At 46.3% G+C, this 15464-nt stretch overlaps 1 long non-coding RNA gene across 2 annotated transcripts in view; it reads left to right on the top strand.

Annotated features, from left to right (window-relative positions):
* Positions 1-1630: 1630 nt before the first annotated feature.
* LOC123478590 (uncharacterized) overlaps positions 1631-15464 on the top strand; it is a 36035-nt gene continuing 22201 nt past the window's right edge. The window contains exons 1-2 of one of the 2 annotated variants that reach the window (XR_008426275.1): positions 1631-1795; positions 12895-13058. This is a non-coding gene — a long non-coding RNA (uncharacterized lncRNA). Of the gene's footprint in view, positions 1796-11888; positions 12020-12894; positions 13059-15464 lie in introns of those variants that run through there. The other variant, XR_008426276.1, reaches the window with a different exon arrangement.

Raw genomic sequence — 15464 nt, forward strand, 5'->3', positions numbered from 1 at the left:
GTTTCTTGAGTGCCTGCTATGTTTTATGTATTGTACCGTATGCTGACATGAATTGACCCCTGTCCCCCATGAAAGACTCAGTTACAGGGTAGATGGAATGTTTGCTTGGGGGTGGGGGTGTGTGTGAGGGGGGAGGTGTGGCCTAGAAACAGGCAGAGGCACAGGGTGTGCCCCCAGCTCTGCCTGAGTCAGGAGAGAGGTGTCCCAGTGCAGAGGACACTCTAGCAACCAGCTTTGGAGGGCAAGTCAGCAGATAAGCCGAGGAGGGAACTCAAGGTGGAGGGAACTGGTGTGAAGGCACAGAGCGCAAAGCCACAGGCAGCTGGTTGTGCGAGAAACCACCAGCAGTGGGTGAGACTGGCAACAAAGGAGGAGGAGGAAGGAGCAGAGAAAACGGGGTCCCCTTACATGTTGCCTACCGTCAAGAGCAGAGGAAGTGTTGTGTCACTGAGGATGGCTGGGGCGCAAGATTATGTGAGGCACTCCAAGAGGCAGAAAAGCAGACAGTGCCCCATTGTGCTGGAGAGTCAGAGCTCACTCATCTTGGGAGAACAGGTCTAAGGAAAGAAAATATTTTATCTTTTTACATTCTACTCCCTCCTCCCCTCCATTAACACGCACAGTGGGGAGGAATTTAGTAAATGTTTAAGCTTATAATAGAAACGACTTCTTAGGGTAATTGTGAGTATTGAATAAGGCGATCAACAGCAGGGCTTGCTTAGTACGGTGCCTGCCTAAGAAATGCTCAAAGAATGTTGGCTCTTGTTACTGTTATTATTATTATTTATACTCCAGAAACAATTGTGGGGGTGGGAGGAGGGCTACAGCTAAACATCAAATTACATACGATCGAAAGGGTCCTGGTAGTGTGAGTGAGGAGATCAGCGTCTGTTCTTGGTTGGACACTTTCGTTTATTTTGGACAAGTCACTTGTTCTCTCTGGGCCTCAGTCTCCTCACCTGAACCGTGAGCATTTTGGATTACCTGTCCCCTCCATCCTGACAGTCTCTGGTGCAATAAGCCTCAGGGCCAGACTGTGTTTGTTACAGGCTGTTTAGTTTTACAGGCAACCAGGAAAAGGAGAGATGGAAAAAATATGCTTTGCTTTAGCTGCAAGGGGAAAATCTGGGTAAGCCCCTGAGTCAGAAATCACATGGACACATGAGGCCTTCCAGGATTTGTGGTGCTGGAGTGGGAAAACTTTCCCTCCCTTTCCTCACGGCATCCAGTTTCTGGAAAAAACCCAGGGTCGGAGGAGGGTCCGTCCACTTTGGCTCTTGTGCCCCCCCTGGTGGTAATATTTGAACATGCAGGGGTGTGGTGCGCTAAGGACCCCTCACCTCCATATTTCCCTGGGATTGCTCATCCCCGCAGCTGTGGGAGGCAACAGGAAGGACCCACACTCACAGGCCACCGAAGCCCTCCCAGCCACCACACCAGTGGCCATTTGGAGGCTTGTTTTCTCCTTGATGCTGCTGTGGCATTTGACCCTGCTGACCATCCCTTCTTTCCAGACACTTCTCCCTCAGAGTCTGGTACACTCCCTTGGTTCACTCCCTTTATTTCTAGAAACATTTATGTATGTATGTATGTATGTATGTATGAGTTTATTTTATAGAGAGAAGGAGAGAAAAGGAGAGAAGAAGAGAAACATCTATGTGAGAGAGAAACATCGATCAGTTGCCACTCATACGCGCCCCAACCAGGGACTGAACCTGCAACCTAAACATGACCAGGGATCTAACTGGCGACCTTTCACTCTGTGGGATGATGCCCAACCAACTGAGCCACACCGGTCAGTGCTGCATCAGTGACTTTTAGACGAGATTAGGCGCGTTCAGGGTGGTATGGCCGTAGACTACATCAGTGGCTTTTAAAGAAAACATTTCCCTGTCCTTTAGAGTTACCAAAGATCCCCAATTATAAGTAACAGAGTAGGTTATGCTCTTATTGATATGCTGAAACACAGTCTAATTTTGAAGGCTTTCTAGGAGAGGAAGAACACCTACAAGACATGAAGTGGAAGTTTGTTTGACATAGGTTCCATCTGTAAGACGAAAGTCAGAGATACTTAGAACATTTTTTGCTAAATATACCCAAATATTTTCATCTTGTTTGAAAGGAATATGTTCTTTGTAACATGGGGTTAAACAAAAAGTAGTGAAAAGAGTATAAGTTATTGTTTTCAAAAGATGACTTTCAGGTCTTCTTGTAGTTTGGCGGTCTGTTGTTCTTCCGATGGTTTCTTTACTCTGGTGTGATGAGTCCAAGGTTTTATTCCTGCCAGCTTCACCACGATTGGGGTGGCGAGGAGTATGTCTCAAGGTCCAGTCAAGGTTCTAGTTGGCTTCTGGGGATTTTGTCTTCGAAGTCTTGAATAGCACTCTATCTCTAAGCTCAAAAGATTGTAGCAAACCTGTGGGGGAGAGACCTCTAATACAAGTGAGGTCATTAATTGGTCTAAGATCTGCCCATACACAATTTCATAAGGACTCAGCTGAATCCCGCTTCGAGGAGCTGCCCTTATTCTGAGCAGGGCAATAGGTAAAACTTGATCCCAATGGAGATGAGTTTCTTGGCACAGGTTGGGTATATTTTTCTTCAAGGTGTGATTCATCTTCTCTACCTTCCCAGAAGCCTGAGGTCTCCATGCTGTGTGGAGTCTCCACTTGATTCTTAAAAGTTTACTAACCTGTATAATTTCTGAAATGAGAGCAGGTCTGTTATCACTCTGGATGCTTCCAGGGAAGCCAAAGTGAGGGGTTACTTCCTTCAGTAATGCTTTCACCTCCTCCGAGGATTTCTCAGTTCTAGTAGGATAGGCTTCTACCCATCCTGAAAAGGTGTCAACAAAGACTAACAAATATTTCCACCCTTGGACCCTCAGCATCTGGGTTGAAGTCCATTTGCCAGTCCCCAGATGGGAACTGTCCTCAGTATTGTTTCCCTTCTTTCTTTTGATGGGGATCTGTCCTGGGGTTGTTCTTCTGGCACACAGCACATCTAGCTATTATTTTTCGTATGGCGTTGGAAATTCCAGGACTTGTGAGCCACAGTTTAATATACATGGTTAATGAGTCCCTTACACAGTGAGTGACCTCATGCAAATGCTTCATGACTGGCTCTACTAAATATTCAGGAAGCAGTATAACTCTTTCCTTATTCTTTCTCCATCTGTTATTGGGACCTTCTTCATCAACCCCAGCTCTTAGCTTTCTCTAAGTCTGCAGTCAAATATTCAGGGTCAAATTGTGACAAGTCCAGAACAGGTACGAAAGGCATTATAAATGTTCCTTTAGCAGACTTTTTTTGTTGCTTGATCAACCAGATTGTTTCTTTTAGCCACTTCGGTGTCCTCTTTCTGATGCCCTGGGCTGTGCATAATTGCCACCTGTATGGTACCTGGACAGCTTCTAATAATTTTAAAATATCTGCTGCCTGCTTAATTTCCCTTTTGTTACAGGTTAATAGTCCTCTTTCCTTCCAGACCAAACCATGTACATGCAAAATTAGGAAAGCATACCTTGAGTCAGTATGCACATTCACTCTCTTTTCCTGTAACAATTCCAGTGCCCTCATCAAAGCAATCAGTTCAGCTTTCTGAGCAGAGGTTCCCTGTGGCAAAGCCTTGGCCTCTACTGTTACTTCAAGAGTCACAACTGCATGTACAGCCTTTCTGTTTCCTTTGTCCACATAACTGCTGCCATCTGCATATAGAGTCCAATCTGCCTCTTCTAGAGGATGGTCCTATAAAGCAATCTGCTAGGATACACTTCATCAGTTGTTTCTGCACAGTCATGCATTAGTGTGGCTGAGTCAGGCTCTGGGAGAAGGGAGGCAGGATTTAACTTACAGTTTGGATGGAGACATTGGGATTATTGAGAAGAATGACTTGGGTACCTGCCTATTCTTCCAGCAGTGAGCCACAAGTTTCCTTTTTGCTCTAGCAGGCTCAACACTTGATGGGGTACATAAATGATGATAGGCTGTCCCCCAAAAACTTCATCTTCCTGTAAAAGCTTGTAGGTGGCTGCCACAGCTCTCCAGCAGGCTGGCCACTCCTGGACAGTATAATCTAGTTTCTTAGACAAATATGTGATGTGCTATGGAATGTTACTAAGCATTTGGATGAGGATACCTGGGGCAATGCCTTGCCTTTCATGAACATATAACTGAAAGGGCTTTAGTAGTTTTGGAAGCCCCAAAGCTAGTGCAGAAGCCAGGTGCACCTTCAGGGACTCAAAAGCCTGAGTGCACTCATTTATCCCTTCTAAAGGGCTATATCTGGTCCTTTCAGAGCTTCATACAATGGTTCAGCAATGAGCCCAAGGTTTGGAATCCAACTGCAACAGTAGCCCACCATTCCCTGGAAACCTCTAAACTCTTTCCTGGTATTGGGAACTCTTATTTGAATTGTGGTTCCTCTTCTGTTTCCAATAAGACTCCTTTTGCCAGGTTCTAGCAGGAACCTAAGAAACCTTACTGCTTGTTGGCAAATCTGGGCTTTCTGTGCTGATACTTTATAGCCACAAGATGCAAAACATTTCAAGGTAGTACTAATAGTATTAGCAATAATTAGTATAATAATAATAATAATAAGAAGAAGAAGAAGAAGTACCATACTACTAATTAAACATTGCTGAAATGATGTCCTGGTAATTAAGAGGTCATCTACATATTGTAACAGAGTTCCTCCTTGTAGTTTTAAATCCTTTAAGTCCTGGCTCTGGGTCTCCCCCCAAATCATGGGGAGTTCTTGGACCCTTGTGGTAGAACTGTCTAGCAGTACCGAGTCTTGTCCTGAGATTCTGGATCCTGCCATTCAAAAGCAAACAATGGTTGAGAGTCCTGATCAACTGGAATGCAAAAAAGGGCATGTTTTAAGTCCAATACTGGACACCAGAGGCTGCCCCCAGGTATACTGTTCACTAAGTGTAACGATGCAGGACAGTGGGGTGAATGCCCTGTACAATGTCATTTATGGCCCGTAATCATGTACAAATCGATACTCATTTGAGTGGGGTGCCTTAAGAGGCATTATGTGTGTATTGTATGGGGAGCAGTAGGGCCGAATAAGTCCATATTCCTGAAACTTCTATATTACTGGGTGCATTCCTTCTAGGGTCTCTTTCTGCAAGAGATACTCCCTCTTTTGGGGAGTCCCTGCCCCTCATTTGAGGTCAACTTTAACAGGGGAGGCCTCCTGGCTTTCCAGCAGCCCACACAACAGGGTTTACCAGCATCTCAATTTCTTTTGGCTAGGGTTGCTTTTCTTCTTCTTCCTGCAGTTTTGTAAGGAACTGCCAGGCATGCTCTGGAGGGACCTGCAGTTCTTCTGGAGAGAAAGTGGTTGGACAGGAGCACAAAGTTTGGATAGCAGGTCCCTTCCCAGAGAGGAAGTGGGCACTCAGGAATGTATAAAAATTTATGAATTAAAATTGTACCTCCCACAGCACATTCTAAGAGCTTCAAGAAAAATTGGCTTTCAGGGCTTCCAGAAATTCCAGTTGTAATGAAAGCCTGCCAGGAAGACTCAATTGGAGGTCTATTGACCACAGCACATGTTACTCTGGTATCAATGGAAAAGTCTACAATTTGTCCCCCACTGTAACTTTTACCCGAGCTTCCTAGGGATGACTTTCATAGGTTGTTGTAATGATGGACCATCTGGGCCCTGTTATTCATCCTCAGAGCGAGTTTCTTTTCCCAGCATAACTCTCCACCTCTTGGACTCTGCCTCCCTTTAGCCTCGCTTGGGACACGCATTTTTCCAGTGCCCCTTTCCTTCGCAATATGCACACTGACCAGTGGCAAACATTTTAGACCAGGGTTGGGTGCCTCTTGCCCACTGATGGCATTGTCCTGAGGCCTGTTCCAAGAAGATAGTGGGTGCTTGGGCCTTTTTCTGTTCTTTGTTATTGTAAACTTTGAAAGCAATGGCTACTAATTTGGAAGGATTCATGTCTATTCCTCCCTCTAACTCCTGAAGTTTCTTTCTGATGTGAGGTATACTTTGAGAGATAAAGGTCATACTCACCATTCTAATATTTTCAGGGGCTTGTGGATCTAAATCAATATATTTTCTATAGACCTGGAAGATTCTTTCAAGAAACTCAGAGGGGTCCTCTGTGGGCTCTTGTTGTACTGCCTGTACCGTATTCAGACTTTTCTGCTTAGGGACTCCTTTCTTCAGTCCCCTAAGATGCACCTCTTACAATGCTCTAAGAGACGAAGGCCATGTTCATTAAGATCCCAGCTGGGCTCGGTTAAAAGTATTGCCTTACTTAGTAAGGTTGGAAACCCCATCTATGTTTTCTTGGTGTAGTCTCTGAGCCTCTTCATTTGCCTTATTCAATACCAACCTCCACTTATCCCCCATAAGCAAAATATTCAGTAAGTCTTGTATCTTTGCCCAGTTGGGATGGTGGGTGGCAAAAATTGTTGTAACTAAGTCATTTTAGTAGGATCGTCCCTATAAGAAGGAGTTGAGTTTTTCCAGTTTAAAATATCCAATGTAGAGAATGTGGTATGTGCCCAATAATATGTGGTGGGCTGTATCTCTGGCCCTACTCCCACCTGAAGTCTTTGAAAAGGGTATTGCCCTGCCCTAGTAGCGGATTGTCCTCCACTGAATTTGGTTCCCTGATGGGTTCAGGACACAGAGACCAGTTCAGGCTCATCTCCTCTGGCTCCCCCAGCTGCATAAGGAAGAAGATCCTCCAGGGCTGGAGGGGCTGTGGGAATCCTGTCCGTGCTCACAGCAGCCATGACATCCTGAATTTACCAATCGCTCTCTTCTGAGCTTCTGCTATCTGCCACAGGCAAATTCCCTCTTCTCTGGACCATTACCCTGTTTCCTTTTAATCCTTCATCTTTATTCTGTAAAGTCATAAAAGCCTGTACATAAGGTATTTCATTCCATTTCCCTGATCTTTAACAAACCAACTCTAATTGTAGTATAGTATAGTAATTTAAAGACCTGTTCAGTGGCCAGTACTCTCCTAAATCCAGATTATACACAAGCCAAGTAGTATTATAATAAAAAATCGTTTTCTTTTTAGTCATAGGCTCATAAGCATAGGTCAAACAATCAGCCAAAATTTTCCCCAAAGTTCTGTTTCCAAGAGTGGAAGCTCCCCCCACCCCCATTAACTAGAAGCTAAAGCTAAAATTGTTTAAATCTTGAGTTCCCCCATCAACTTGGCATTTCCAGTTTATATCCTTCATCTCCCACCCCCTCAGCTCTCTAGGATCTGCTTTCTTTAGAAGACTAGGGGCAGGCAGGTCTTGTTTAATATTGTAGAGGTGAAAACTGTCCACACCTGTAGAGATTTTTAATAAATGTTTATTTGAGCCAAAAAGAGGATCCACTTGGAAGCAAGATCACAACAGAACTGAGGCACATGCTCCCTTGAATAGCTTGCCACTTCTGTTGTGCATTTGAAATTAAAGAGGGACCATACAGAAGGTTACATGGAGGTGGGAAAAGGCAATGCAGGGATCGGATTACAGGATAGTTAAAAAGATTATGTGTTTTCTTGAGGGTGGTTATTTCAAAGTGAAACTGGAAAAGTTGGAATGCGTGCTGCCTGTCACTACCAAAACCTGGAAGTATGTTACAGAACAGCAAGTGGGGTCCTGCTGCCCACCGCCTCCCTCTAGGCAAAGTTCTGGAGGCACACTGCAGATTGTAATCAGATTTCACCAGTTTCGCCACTAATGTCCTTTTTTTGTTCCAGAGTCCAGTCAAAGATCCTACTTTGCATTCCTTTTAATTCTCTGAACTCACTGGGCTTTGTTCCTGGCTCTCCACCTTTGACCTTGTCATTCTCTGTTCCTACAGTAACTTTCCTGTTCCCAGCAAACTCTTATTCATCCTGCAGCAAACTGTTTTTAAGGTGGGGAACTTGGTAGGAGTGGGGTTTAGGGACCTGGCTGTCAGCAATATTAAGTGGGGAGGATTGCCACTCCCCCTTCTATACTCAGGATCTCATTGGACTGTCATTTGGTTTTTAGGAACCCTTTATGCAAATCCAAGCAAATGCTCACATATGTTATTACTCACTCCCCACTCTCCCAGCTACGGGCACTTAAGGGAATGTGTCTACAGGTGACTTTCATGGCACGGTGCAGGCTGCTGGTGGCAGAGCTAGAACCAGAACTCAGGTCTCCTGACTTCCGGTGTCATTGGCTCCTTCTGTCCTTTGTGTTTTACCTGCTCCCACTTTTTTCTCTTGTTCAGTATAGGTGTGCTTTGGTGTAACATTTAGCTCAGTTTGGTGGGTGGTGGGTTTCCTGTGGTTTCTTACCACCTCGTACATTTTGAGTAAGTACATCATCCTTGGCTTTGGGGACTTTCCTCAGGCTTCTCCAGGCTAGACTGTCACTGGTGTCCCCACCATCCTTTCAGCCACCTCTGCCACGCAGGCCAGGAAACCCCCGAGAGTGCCAGCCCCTGGGCTCCCCGATTCTGTCCATTACCTAGAACTTGGTGTGGACTTCTGCCACCACTACCGTCCTTTCTGCCCCGAGTCCATACTGGTTGGGGTGCTTTCCCTCACTCACCACACTTTGGGGCCCTTTAGAAGGGTAGCTCTACATTCATCTTTCTTTAAGTTTAATTTTTATGTAGACCATTCATTTACATGACTGAAAATAAAGATATAAAAAAGTAGACAGGGAAAATGTCCCTCCTGGAAGTTGTTGTAGATTAAGAGAGATTTAGGAGACATACCAAGCAAGTGCAGTGTGTGAGCCTTATTTGGGTTCTGATTCAAATGGACCAATTATTTTAAAAAGTTTTGTTGGCAATTAGGGAAATTTAAATATGGACTAAGTATTAGACAATGTTAAGGAAATGTTGCTAATTTTATTAGGTGCGATGCATACTGAATTTTATATGGCTAGAATGATATGATGTCTGGGATTTGTTTTACATTTTTCTGCCTCTTCCCAAAAAGTGAGGAGAAAAGTGGAACTGTAATGGGGAATGAATACACTATACTTATACAAAGCTACCCATATTAATCCTAAAAAATATTAAACCCAGCTTGTTACTCTAACCTGATTTTTCTCTCAAAGCTGGAGTTTTCATGTTCACAGTTTTCTTTTCGAAATATACTTCACTAGAACCGACAGGTTCAGTTCCTATGTAAACCTTAGAAACAGTCTGACCTTGAGTCCTGCTCACTCAAGGACACTGACCATAAAGATCCACATGGGGACCAGCAAGGACACTACCTGCATGTCTACAACCCCTCCCCCGATCTCTTTGTTCTGCTTTCCCTCTCTTCCCTCCTTGTAAAAACCTCTGTTTGCACCAAAATGTTAAGCTGTAACCATAACTTAGTATCTCCCAGCTAGTAAACAAGGTTATGTCAACCCTGTGCTTCATTCAGTTCTGGCTGCAGCTGGCATTGGCCACAAACCACAGGTGTCCCAGGAAGGGAGGAATGCTAAAGCAAATAGAGAGATAACACTGGAACAAACGGAGTGAGCTTAGGAAGAAGCTGTGTGACTCCCCTTTCAGAACCCCTCCCCCAACCCCTCCACGAGTAGCGCCATGTCTGCTCTCCGCCTAGGAATTTTCCCCCTCGTGAATTCCCACCAACTCCCTGTAAGAGTCACTGGCTTGACCAGAGATGATAAGATGGGCTTTGAGACGTGAGTCCAGGCATCTTCCAGGTGGCCAGCATCTGAATAAGCCACTTTCCTTTACACCAGGGGCTGTCTCTCCAGCATTGACTTTCGAAGTGGCAGGCAGCCAGACCTGCCTTCGGTTACAGAAGTAGCTCGGCAAAATGATGGTAATTGTTGATGCTGGGCGATGTAAAGGGATCCTCACACTATTCTTTCTTCTGCGTGTGAGCACATCTATAACAACACTGACAACAATTCGAAGTCTCCTGTCCCCTGTCCCCAACCTTGTCCTCTGTCAGTCTAGCTCTCCCATCACCAATATTATATCCTTCTTTATGCAAATAATGCATATTATTACTCACTTCTCCCTCCCCTCCATTTTTTTAGTGCCTTGCTACTGATGCACTTGCTTTCCCTCTTTACCATATGTGGTAGGCGGAATAATTCCCCCTCCTTCTCCAAATGTCCTAATCCTTGGAACTTGTGAATTTGTTACTTTATGTGGCAAAAGGGACTTGGCCGCTGTGATTAAGGTTAAGGATTTAAGATGGGGCGATGATCCTGAATTACCAGGCGGACCCAGTCTCATGATGTGGATCCTTAAAATCAGACAGTCTTACCCGGCTGTGGTCAGAGAGGTGTGACCAAAGGTCAGAGAGACAAGACAATGCTGGTTTTGAAGCTGAAGGAAGGGGCCACAAGCCAAGCACAAGGACAGCTTTGAGGAGCTGAAAAAGGCAAGGAAACACCTTTCCCCCAGAGTCTCGGGAGGGACGACAGCCTCACTGGCACATTGATTTTAGCCCAGTGAGACTCTTGTGTCAGACCTCTGACCTACAGCAATGTGATGTAATAAACACGTGTGTTCAGGCTTGTGGTAGTTTGTTACAGCAGCAATGGAAACTGACCTTGCTGTATCTTCTGACCTTGGTGGTATTTCTGTACCGGGGCAGGGATTGCAGAAGCATTAGTTCCTCAGGTACACATGGGGTCTGGAGTCTGACAGATCTGGGCTTGAGACCTGGCTCTGCCACACATTAGCTGTGCAATTTTGGGCAAGTTACGTTAACCTCTCTGAGCTTGTCTTCTTGTCTGTAAAAAAAGTCAATAAGAGCGCCTGTCTCATGGGGTTGCTATGTGGATTAAACCATGTAATGCATACAAAACATTGAGCATACTTCCTGGCACATAGTGAATGCTAAAAAAAAATGACAGCTGTTAATAACAGCATTAACATTATTATTATCATAACAAGGAGTTTTCCCTCGGTTCTCCAGGTCCCATCAGCTTTCATGAAGGCCTGTTTCTGCAGCAAACCCCTGCTGCCTTATCTTTTGAGCTTGTTTCCTTTTGTGTGCGAGCCCCACTTCCTTGGACGGGTCAGCAGCGTGAGGGTGGGGCTTTATCCAGACGTTTCTGTGCTAGGTGTTCAGGATTGCATACTGCCTGAGGGGTCGATCCATCCGTAGGCAGCTTCCAAGGGACTGCTGTCTCACTCTTTCCAAAGTTGAGATTCTCTCCCTGCTGTGCTAAGGGAGTGTCAAGGGTACAGTTGGTATAATTTTTCTCCCTTTTAGATGAGTGAGGGGTGGCAGGAGTGTAGACTTGAAGGACAGAGACGTGGGATCTAATCCCAGCTCTGCTACTTACTTGGCTGGGTGGCCCAGAGAATATGTTAAGTCTTTTTTGAATGCTGTTTTCAAAAATTTGTAGAAAAGGGATGAAAACACCTACCTTTCAGGGTCCTCGTGGGACCCCGTGGGAAGGATCCCCACATGGTGCGCACTCAGTACATCCTGCTTCCCATCCCTCCTGCTGGGGCCGCACCTCCTGGGGTCCTCAACTGCTTCTTGGGGAGGAGGTTTGGAGGCTGCCCCACCCTCTCTCTGCTACTCTGGGAGTGCAGGGCAGTCTTAGTCTTCAGTCCTTCCCTGCCCAACTTCAGGCCTTCCCTCCACTTTGGCTTCCCAGCCGGGGCACCCTCTCTCCTCTTTGGGGGAAGTACTATCCTCTCTCACTGCTGAAGACCAAGGCACAGCCACCCCCTCCCTGCTTTTCTGGCCTCCCTGTGCCTGGTGGTGGGTGGGGACTCTCTTCTCCCGGCCACACAAACCCACAGATGCTAATGCTTTTGTTACACCCGGAAACACCACCTTATTTTTAGCTCTGCCCTCCATCCATCACACGCATGCCTCTCAGCTTGGACTTGTCCAGATCTGAAAGTTGTTTTCCCAAATCCTTCCAGCCACAGAAATGTGCTCAGATGATGTTCACGTGATGTCTTCCTGCCCCCCCCTTTGTCACCCCTGCCACCCCGTTCGCTGGTATATGTGCTTCTGCCATAAACACTGTCCAAAGGGTTCCTCCATGATCCTGAAAGGTAGGCGTTTTCATTCCTTTTTTACAGGCAGGTACTTGCTCTTCCCATCTCCTGTACCCACCCCCTGTCCTTCCCTCCAGCAGAGAGGAACAGTTCCAGGGGAACCAAAGGCTGGAGGGGACAAGGGAAGATGATGGGAAGGAGACATTTTTGGCTTCTTGGCCTGCAAGGCCAGCTGGGGAGGGTGTGTTTATGTAACTCTCTGTGTGCCCACAACACACACACACACACACACACACACACACACACACACACTGTATCCTGTGTTCCCTGACATGGGGTTGGCTGTGGCTGGATCAGCCTGTTATCCCAGGCCAAAGTGGTTAACCAAGAGATTACTACACTTTCCCTCTCAATTTAAATTTAAGATGAACAAACAACTCCTTTTGGAACAAAGGGTCTTAAGCCAACACTGACCCAGAAACCCAGGCTTCTAACCAGAGATGTGCAGTGTTTCCCCAGGCCTGGCAGAGTGAGGACATTCATCTCCTTGGAGGTCGGCGGGTTCCAAGTGCCTTTAGCATGAATTCCACTGACAGTATAGCTCCTTCTGGGGACTGCTCCACCTCTAAGCCTAGAGGAAAAGTTCCTTGAGGGCATGGGGCGTTTTGTTCTCACTCCTTTATCCCTAGATAAACTCAGATTCTTTAGGGCCTACTGTAACAGGCAGTCAGACAGATGTGAGCAGAGCAGGCAAAGACAATGGGTTATGGAGGCAGGGAGGAGGGCCCGGGTGCCTAGCAATGGGCAAAAGAGGGACGGTAAGGACCTCGCCCCCAGGGTGACCGTTCTTCTTCCAGCGTGCAGTTTGGACATGCTGACCTTTCATATTGCTGGTCATGTGGTTTAGACCCCCTGAATTTTCCTCTCCAAAGGTGACACCTAGGTCTCAGCTGTACTGCAGCTGCAGGCCCCGAAAAGCAGCAAAACCAGACGAATGACACCATAGCTGACATCAGGACCAGCTGCATTGATTAATGACCCCCTGCCCTGGAGCCTGCCAATTAGTGGAGACCAGGATCCTGAAAGGACACACCTGGTAAGTTGATGAATGTTCTATTGAGATCCCCCTCTGAGCCATCCCCTAAGATTCCCACCTGCAAGAGAGAAATGAAAACCTTCAACACAGTTCCCTCTGGAGAGCATGCATGTGCCTTTCCCTGACCCCGGTTCTTCCCCCACGGGTGTGCATCTCCTAATCTCTAAGGGACCCCAGAAGACTTGTAACCAGGGGATCAGCAGGCAAGAGCAGCTTGTCCTGGGTTAACCCCTTGAACATGTCTCTAAGGCCCCCTTTTCTCTGACTTCCCAGTGAGCTAAAGCAGCTCAGCCTGGGCCCTCCTGTGGCCTCTTCCGTGCTAAGCCCTTTCTCTCTATTCTGAGTGTGTTTTTGCTGCGGCCAATGCATTCCTGCTTGCTTTACTGCACTTTGTCTCTTGACTGAAATGTTTCCTCAAGCAGACAAGATAAAATCACCAAGATATGGAAGCAGCCCAAGTGTCCACCAGTAGATGAGTGGATAAAACAACTAAGGGGCATATACACAACGGAATACTACTCAGCTGTGAAAAAGAACAAAACTTCACCCTTTGTGACAGCATGGATGGACCTGGAGGACATTATGCTAAGTAAAATAAGCCAGTCAGAGAAAGACAAATACCATATGATTTCAGTCATGGAATCTAATGAACAACTGGAACTTACAAGCAAATTAGAGAGAGGGTCATAGATAGAGAGCAGGATGACAGCTATGGGGGGTGGGGGTGGGGAGGTTAGGAGATAGAGGGATTGACCAAAAAGAAAAAAAGGACTCATGGATGTGGACAACAGTGTGGTGATTGTGGGGGTGGGGAGCAGGGGAATTTAAAGGGGTTAAGGAAAAAAAACAGTTGAAAAATTTTTTTTTAAAAAAAAGACAAGAACTGAGGTCTCTTTGTCTTGCAGGTAACACTATTGTATCAGGTCCCCCATGTCTCCTCCCCCAACACACATACCTGGGCTCTTGGATGTTTCTTGAAATCAACAGGCACACTTCCCCTCTGGCCTGGGCACCTGCTGTTCTCAGCCTGGATCCCTCTCCCTAGGATCCTTCCTTCTTTGGGACCTCTGCTCCAATGAAAACACCCACCCTCAATGATGGCTTCTCAACTTTACATGTGACACAGCCCAGCCCAACCAACATGTTCCCTAACCCCTTCCCCTGCTTTGCTTCCTCCATTGCCCTTATTACCACCTAACATGGTGTACATTGATTTTTGGGTCTTTGTTTCCTTCCACTTGAATGTACATTTCATGGCGGGCAATGGCTGTTCCTTTTGTTTGCTATTGCATCTCCAGGGCCTATAGCCCAGACTCACAGTGGGTGTTAATTTTTATTTGTTGAAAGGGAAATGGGGTTCCATCTGCGTGGTGGTATGAGTGACTTGCAGTGGAAGCCTCTCAGCCAGGACAGCTGGGCCCTGGATAAGGGCATTGTCAAGGGAGATTGGGGCCCACTTGACCTCCTCTGAGGGCCGAGTGGCCACCTGTTAGGCAGGACACAAAGAATGGGGATGGCTGGTATGCAGGGGCTCCCCACATGGCCATGTCAGGCCTGGCTAGAGGTGAAGGGTCCCTGGCTCAGCAGCCAGCCATTCCCACCCTTCCCTTCCTGTCCAGTGAGTCAGACAGTCTGGGGACATGTGCCAGGGAAGTGTTCCTGCCCGGAGCACAGCAGGGTTAGGGGTCAACAAAACAAAGGCTTGCTCATCCACATCACCCCCTCTGCCCACCGGGCTGCCTTTTCTGTATCACCCATCTCTGTCTTGGTCAGTGCATATCTGTTACAGGTTGAATTTGTCTCCCCAAATTCACACGTTGAAGTCCTATCCCCCCAATAACTCAGAATGTGAGACTGCAATTGAAAACCAGGTCATTGCAGACCCGGTTTTAGCTAAATTAAAATAAGGTCATACTACAGTATTGAGGGCCCCTAATCTACTATGATGGCGTCCTTATAAAAAGACTGCCATGCAAGCATGGGTAAATTTTGAAGACATTGGCTAAGTGCAATACGCCCAACACAAAAGAACAAGTATTGTATGATTCCACTTATGAAGTACTGAGAATAGTCAAGCTCATAGAGGCAGAAGGCAGAATAGTGGTTGCCAGGGGCTAGGAGGGGAGGGGAATCTGGAGTTATGGTTTCATGGGTACAGAGGTTCAGTTTGGGATGATCAAAAAGTTCTGGGGGTGGATAGTAGTGATGGTTGCAAAACATTGTGAATACACTTAATGCCATTGAACTCTATACCTAAAAATGATGGAAATGGTACATTTTTTGTTATGTATATTTTAATATGCACACTAATGCCATGTAAAGAGAAATAGGTACAAAGGGAAGACGTGGAGAGAGTGCGATCTACAAGCCAGGTAATGCCAATGATTGCCAGCAAACCAGTGAAGG

Source organism: Desmodus rotundus, chromosome 3, assembly GCF_022682495.2.
Source record: "Desmodus rotundus isolate HL8 chromosome 3, HLdesRot8A.1, whole genome shotgun sequence".
In the NCBI taxonomy this organism is placed as follows: domain Eukaryota; kingdom Metazoa; phylum Chordata; class Mammalia; order Chiroptera; family Phyllostomidae; genus Desmodus; species Desmodus rotundus.